This window comes from Cherax quadricarinatus, chromosome 9 (genome assembly GCF_038502225.1).
Source record: "Cherax quadricarinatus isolate ZL_2023a chromosome 9, ASM3850222v1, whole genome shotgun sequence".
Lineage (NCBI taxonomy): Eukaryota > Metazoa > Arthropoda > Malacostraca > Decapoda > Parastacidae > Cherax > Cherax quadricarinatus.
Genome location: NC_091300.1, coordinates 31,020,829 through 31,028,844, shown reverse-complemented (window position 1 = coordinate 31,028,844; position 8,016 = coordinate 31,020,829). Strand labels below are relative to the sequence as shown.

Here is an 8,016-nt window from a genome sequence, read left to right as displayed (position 1 = left end):
TATCGCGAATGATCGCTGGTAATAATAAATCCATGTTGGATCCTGTGACAGCACCACGGATCATCTCAATGCAGACAGTGTTGATTCTTCTTCTGCTATTCAGCGCCATGTTGGAGAAAATAAAGTTTCCACCAACCAACGCTAGGGGCAGCTCAATCAGGTAAACTGCGCAAAACAAACTCAAACAGGAGCGTCTGCGCAGCTCGTCCACACGGCTCGGAGGCGATGAGGACAATGAAAAATGTGGAACGCTTCACGATTTTGCGTGTCATCCTTGCGCAGGGGCCATGCTAATCTTCTCTGTATCGTTCCAATTTTAGTATATGTACTGCCGAAGCAAGTACTCAAACGATAATTATAGTAGTTTGACAATCAAGCCTAACTGAGCACATTTTATATACATCCTAACAACATAAGCTAAATAACAATATAATAGTCAAATAATAATATAAAGTCATACATTTACGATTTAGCTATTATCGCAAATATAAGCAATATAAAATTAAATGAAAAGATAATATACATTACATATATACATAATCATTGTAACCCATTCAGGGGTTGCAACACCCTGTTATATGTGGCATTTTGCCAAGAAGAGGTGTTGGTAATGAATGGTTGTCCAGAGCAATTGGTATTAATTGTTGGCTGGATAAACACTGTAAGGATAATGCAGTACCATTCATTGACAACTGTAAGGATAATGCAGTACCATTCATTGACAACTGTAAGGATAATGCAGTACCATTCATTGACAACTGTAAGGATAATGCAGTACCATTCATTGACAACTGTAAGGATAATGCAGTACCATTCATTGACAACTGTAAGGATAATGCAGTACCATTCATTGACAACTGGGACAACTTCTATGGCCGAAATGACATGTATGCCAGGGATCGGGTTCACTTATCCAGGGCAGGTGTGGGTTTTCTTGCTAACTCAGTTGAGGGGGTTCTTAGGACTTTAAACTAGGATTAGTTAGAGGTATGGGTTTAAAAATGATAAATAATGAGTATGGATATATTGACTTATGCTCTGATATTAAGAATCGTAATAGTAACTGTCATGGAGTAACTCTGGGTAATGATAATTTCAGGAATTGTGTAAAAACAAAGATCAATAGGAAAAATGTGCAGAAGAAAAAACATATGATGGTATTTTATGCTAACAGTCGAAGTGCAAGAAATAAAATTAATGAACTACGTTTGGTAGCATGTGCTGGGAACTTTGATATCATTGCATTAACTGAAACGTGGTATGATTTAAAGAGTCGGGATATGACTGCTGAGTGTAATATTCAGGGATTTAAGTTGTTCAATGTAGATAGATCTAATGGGAAGGGGGGAGGAGTTGCATTATATGTTCGAGAAAATATTAATTGTTGCATAAAAACAGGTATAAAAATAGATGGAGCAGTAACAGAATCTGTTTGGGTCGAGTTCGTAGAGGGTCAAGAAAAAACTAATTCTAGGTAATATACCGACCTCCAGGCTTGGATCACGATAGAGGGAGACTTCTTTGGGACGAAATTGTTAGGGCTTCTAGACACAATAACATAGTCATAGTAGTGGACTTTAACTTTAGTCAAATTTTTTTTTTTTTTTTTTTTATATTTTATTTAAAAGGACACAGTACAAGATATAAATAAATAAAAGAACACAATTATTAACCGTTTGAAAATACAATGACCTACCATTAACCCCATAGCATACCACAAGTGTTACATTCATATTGTATTAAAGAATATACCATCACCGAACAATGAAACGAACAGGATAACACCTGCTCAGAAAAAACATCAACAAATTCTAAACCTACAAATCATGCCTATTATACAGTACAGTAAAACCTCCTTGCACAAAGTACACAGATGATATGATGCAGCATACGAAGGATAAAATTATACATTACAATAATTAAACAAAGGCTAACCTAACCCTACAATAAAATTGCAAAGACATACCACATTAATACTTCCCGCAAATAGCAGGAAACTCTTAACATAATAAAGAGCGAGAGAGCTCCAGCACCGAACAAAAAAAAAAAAAAAAAAAAAAAAAAAAAAATTAGCAAAAACCAAAAACTCAAAAATTTTATGTCTGTGTCCACATAAATCCCCCACAACTCTGTACAATTAGACCCCTTGCACAAAGTGCACAATAAATATTATTTAACATACAAAAATTAAAATTATACAGAACATTAATTTTAACATTATGCAAACCTAAGCCTACAATAAACATTACATTGATACATCTCACAATGAAACTCCTCACATAAACACTGGGCAGGAAACACCCTCAAGTAAAAGACATAACATTATATACGCAAGTACAACCCATACAACTAACAAAATCCTAACATAAGGTATCAAAACTGTCTAGTTACAGGACATAAAAAACCTTATCTCCCTATTTGAAACACTAGTACATCATTGCTGATTTTTTTTTTTTTTTTTTTTTTATATATAAACAGTCTAAAAGATAATATATAAACAAATAATTAGCATATAATTATAATTCTCATTGTCTAAAGACTCGCCGCACTTACTTCGTGCAGGCACATACTACCCCCCCCCCCCCTTTTCCCTATTATCAATGTTATTATACTGAGCATTATCATGGGAATAAAAATTCCTCATGCACATACAGTAGTCATAATTAAAAATATTGACATACAAGTTCGTACATGTTCCATCCTTGTTTTTTCCCCAATAACACCATTGAACAAAACCAGTTTACAATCTCATAGAAACCCCATTAAGGGCATCACACAATAAAATTGCCCACTCCTAACCTAATACCTCACTATCCATTATAATTCATATATCATTACATAACATGATTAGGTACATAGAAAAAGGTGTCATTATATGTGATTATAAAATTGACTAAACCAAAGATCATGATTTCATATATAAAACATAGCAGAAAATTTTTCCCACAAAGCAACTGTGCAGGGTCACAGCACTTCACAAACATAAGTTATACAACGATCAAGTTAACTTGTGTGCTTATCTTAACATCATTCTGCTCTAAACCCGAGATCCCAAGGTTTAGTCATCATGGTTTTTAAGGTTATCCTGTATGCAGTGAACATAACCATAGATTCCAAATCCTCATTCATCACCCTTCCACTCTATTCATAACCCTCCCACCATCCACACTACAAAGAAGCCTAAACCAACCCACCCTCATGCATCCCCCGGTAGGAGACCAACCCTTTGCCCGCCCCCTGGGTTCATGAGGAGAAGGCCCCCCACAGTGAGATTCCGGTAACCCTCCGAAAAGCTAACTACCCACCTCCCACCATAGACTTGCCTATTCCTACACATAGTTCTATAAAATCTCGCTGCTAACGCTTTTATCCTCAACTCTCCCCTAACCTCCCTCATCCCCCAAGATACATGTAAATAATCCGTCATAACATACATTAAGGCTCTACCCACATCACCCGGCACCCCAGTTACATCCAACATTAAGGCCCGTAGGAATGGCCATTGCCCCCCCCCCAAAAATCTGATAACTCTCACCATCCATAACCTCACCCCCTCCAAAGAGGGACAAAAATATACCGCATGAAAGGCCGTTTCGATGTCCCCACAATGCAAGCATGAGTCCTCTCTCACAAGACCCATTTTATATAACACATCCCTAGAGGCCAATATTCCCATCAGAAAACGATATACTAACTCTCGTACCCTCGCTGGTATTCTAAGCAACCCAAACTTCCTCCATATGCTTATCCAGTCATATGTTGGATATACAGCAAGTCCCTGTAAGACACCCTTGCCTACCACAGCACCCACCATTCGTTTGACCTTTAACGTGGACACCTGTTTAACATGTAATAAAACCCTCAACATATCCTCACAATACCTCAAATCCCTTCCACACCACCATCTTCGTGCATCCTCCATTACCCTACCTACCCTGACTCCTCTATTCCCCCCAGTCCGAATATATCTTTGTTTAATATATAAAGCCATTACTCTATGACCCAATGACATCAGGCCAAGACCCCCACGTCTCCCCTCCGTCATCACCACGTCCTTGCTCAACCATGCCCTCCCAAACCCCCACACATACCTTAGAACCTTCCTCTGGATTTCTGCAATATCCTCTGCTCTTAAAGGGAACACCTCAGCCACTCCCCACACCTTACTGTAAACCAGAGAGTTGACCACTAAAACTCTCTGCTGTAATGTTACATCCCTAGCCCTTAAGCCTCCTAGCCTACCCAAAACCCTGCTCGTAACTAATTCCGAATTTATCTTCCTACTTTCCTGCACTTCCGCCATGTACCATATTCCACAAACCTTAATTCTGTCCACTACTGACCATCCCAACCCCTCCCCCAAGCCCCCTCCCACCCAATCCCCCACCTCTAATAGTCTCGACTTCATTAAATTAACTCTCATACCCGTGGCGTCCCCAAAAATCTGAATGATTCCACCAACTTTCCTTAGATCTTCCTCATGCCTTACCAGCACGGTAGTATCATCTACGTACCCCACAATCCCCCCCCTCCCACCCCCCCTAATCCCATGTTCAATCATCACCTCATCCACCAGCCCATAAAATGGATTCTGTACGCAGGCAAACAATAACTGAGAGAGTGGACAGCCCTGCCTCAAACCTCTCTCCATCAGTACTGGGTCCCCCAACTTACCATTAACCTGTACCCTAATAACTGCTCCCTCATACAAGGTTTGCACCCATCTCACCACCTTCTCCCCCAAACCCAGCTGTTCCAAACAAACTTTTAAGAAATCCCTATTCACACAATCATACGCATTAGCCCAATCTAATCCAAGTATTCCCCCTCCGGTGCAGTCCTCAATAAAATCCCTTATTTGACTATGCCCGTCCCTCATACTTCTTCCCGGAATGCCAAACTGTCCCCCATGTACCACTGATCCTAGAACCTTCTTCAGTCTATTGCCCAGAATTTTAGCATAAATTTTATAATCTGCACACATTAAGGATATTGCTCTATAATCATTCAATACTTTCCCATCCTTCTTCTTCGGCACCAACACAACGATCCCTGTTTTCTGGGTCTTCCCCATCCTCCCACTGCTCCACATATGATTCAAGACTTCCACTAACCCATACCTAATGCATTCCCAATAAACTCTATAAAAATCATTCGGTATTCCATCAATGCCCGGCGTCTTACCCTGACTCATCCCGTAAACCGCCTCCCCCACCTCCTCCTCACTAATACTACCCTCCAGCATTTCCTGTTCCTCTTGTCCCAATACAATAGTATTCTGCATAACCCCAAATACCTCCTCACTGACAACTTCCTTGTTCCTCCTCCATTTCTCCCTAAACCAATAATCAGCATAACCACTAATATCATCTGTATCAGTAAGACCTTGACCCACCACATAACCCCCCCCCCCATCAGCGACCACTAGATGCGCTATGGTAGTCACCATCTGCCTTTCCCTAAATTTTCTTAGGACATAACCTGATGGTCGATCACCCTTTAACACCTCCTCTAATCCTGCCCTAACTCTAATCGCGTTAAACCTTTCATTATGTAATCCTTCAATCCTACTCCTTAAGCCATCCACCTCACCTCGCACATCTTCCCTTCCCCCCCCGTCATAAACAGCATTCAGCTGTCCCTCCAGGTAGTTTTGCAAACCATATCTCCACCTTGCCTGTTCCTTTCCACGTATCCTAAAAAACTCTGCTATTGCTGTCTTTGCTCGCATCTCCCACCAGTCAAGCAAATCCATCCCACCATCCCTACCCTCCCAGCAATGTCTCCACCATTCCTCAAAGGATGAGCCTTCATCCCCCTCCTGCAGAAGCCTCACATTCAATTTCCAATACCCAGCATATATGCGAACTATACCATCCACCCGCAGATCAGCTATCACCGCCCTATGATCCGAAAAACCGACATCAAAAGCCCTCACTCTCTCCACACCAATCCCCTGCATCACATATATCCTATCTAACCTCGCCCCATAATTCCCACGAATAAACGTGTGCTCCACCCCATACTCCCCCCTGCCCACCACATCTACAACACCTACATCCCTCAACACATCCCGTAGTGCACCCAAAACACATCCTGCCCCCCTCGGCGTCACATCCCCATACCTAATCACACAGTTCCAATCACCTCCAATTACAGTTATGGAAGGTAAACCCCGCAAATAATACATCAAAACATCACGTACAAAATCAACTTTAACTCTAACATTGTTACATGCTGGCATATATACACCAATGAAACATACTCTCCTCACCCCCCAGTGCCCATCTACCCTTACAACCCTCCCCCCTCCCCCCTCCTCCCAACCCATGACACGCAATGGGCTGGTCTCCTTTACAGCTACTGCTACCCCTCCTTTTAATTGCAAAGCATTACTGACAAACATTTTATAACCCCTCAAACTCAATTCACTCCCTAACCTATGGTTATGCTCCTGCAAAAAACATACATCCACATCAAACCTTCGTAAAAACCACTCTAACCAAACCCTTTTTACCTCAGATTTAAGCCCATTGACATTTATTGTGACACACTTGAATTTGCTAGAAGAGGGGGCTTACCCCTATGCCGCTGTATCTTACTCACTTCACCTTTCTCAGTACCTGTACCATTTTTATCCTTTTTTCTAACCTGGCCTCCAGCCCCTCCTTGCCCCCCCCCACTGATCTTCCCCGGTACACCCCCTCCCCTGCCTACCTTTTCCCCTACAACTACCCATGACTTCTTCCCGGGTCTCTGCCCAGGTGTTAAAACCTCATCGAGGTCAAAAGCACCCGCAGTCCTTTTTCGTGAGCTCTCACTCACACACAAATCTACTTCCTGCACATCCTCCTGATGGACTTCTACCACCACTTCCATGTCCTCTCTGGCATTCCTCGAACCCTTCACCTGTTCCTGCTGCTCAACCATCAGCTGTATCTCACTTGACTTCTCAGGACCATCCTCCCCGGCCACCGTCTCGTCGAAGAACTCCTTCAGCACCGCATCCAGCAACTTCTCCTGGGTAGACTCTTCCACGTCCACCCGTCCCTCAGGCGATGGGGGCCCCTCCCCTGTCACCTCTGGGATGGTAACACAGGTACCGACCGTCGATACTTCCCGTTCTACCTCTTCACTCCATCGACCACTCGTCACTGGTTCCACCTCTCCCAACTCAGGCATCAACTCACATGGTCTCTGCTCCACTGCCAACGTACCAGGAGCCCTGGTAGGCTGCCTTCTAGGACAGTGAGCTGCCATATGATCATATGAGCCACAAAGTCGACAGGTCTTTCTCTGGCCGGCATAGTGTACAAAAACCTGCGTCCTGGACTCCACCAACATGACGTAGGATGGTATAGGCCTAGCCAACGTCATTTTGAGGGTATAAGAGCCCTCAGGTCGTCCCTTATATGGCCCTTCTGTCCATACTCCCATCGTTGCCGAATGGACTTTACCGTAGTTGTTGAATACCTCCTGTATACTATACGCCGTCGCCTCGAAAGGGACATTCCTGACCTTCACCCACGTATAGTACCTGGATACGTCATGCATAACGACGTCCACTGCCGAGTTCACCGTCACCTTCCTCTCCTGATACTCTTCAACAAGTCTGTCGTAGACGCCGGTACGATTCAGTTTTAGGAATACTCTGGTCATCCCATTCAAGGCAACACCATATACTTCCTCGTTGGGGACACCATAGGCGTCCCTGATGATAGCAGGTAGCAATGTATGCATCGTTGCTCCAGTAAGCGTGCCACGTACCAGCTGTATACAAACAGTGTTAATCCGTTGTCCCACTCGGTACGCCATTTTGTCTTCTAGTTGCTAAAGGTCACCACCAGAGGGCAGGTGTAGCTACTAGGCGTGCGTCCTCTCTCCCCGGAGGTCGAGAGACGAATGACTTTAGTCAAATTGACTGGAATTCTTTGGCAGGTAACTCTCTGCTTTCTATTGGTAAGCCATGCCTCAATCCATGCTAGAACTTTACCTCCTATACCATGAGCTGCCACT

The 8,016-nt window shown here is 43.1% G+C and overlaps 1 non-coding gene across 1 annotated transcript; it reads right to left on the bottom strand.

Annotated features, from left to right (window-relative positions):
• Positions 1-237: 237 nt before the first annotated feature.
• On the bottom strand, positions 238-344 carry LOC138852490 (U6 spliceosomal RNA). Its single transcript, XR_011391803.1, has one exon. It is a non-coding gene; the product is annotated as a U6 spliceosomal RNA (small nuclear RNA).
• Between the last annotated feature and the right edge of the window lie 7,672 nt (positions 345-8,016).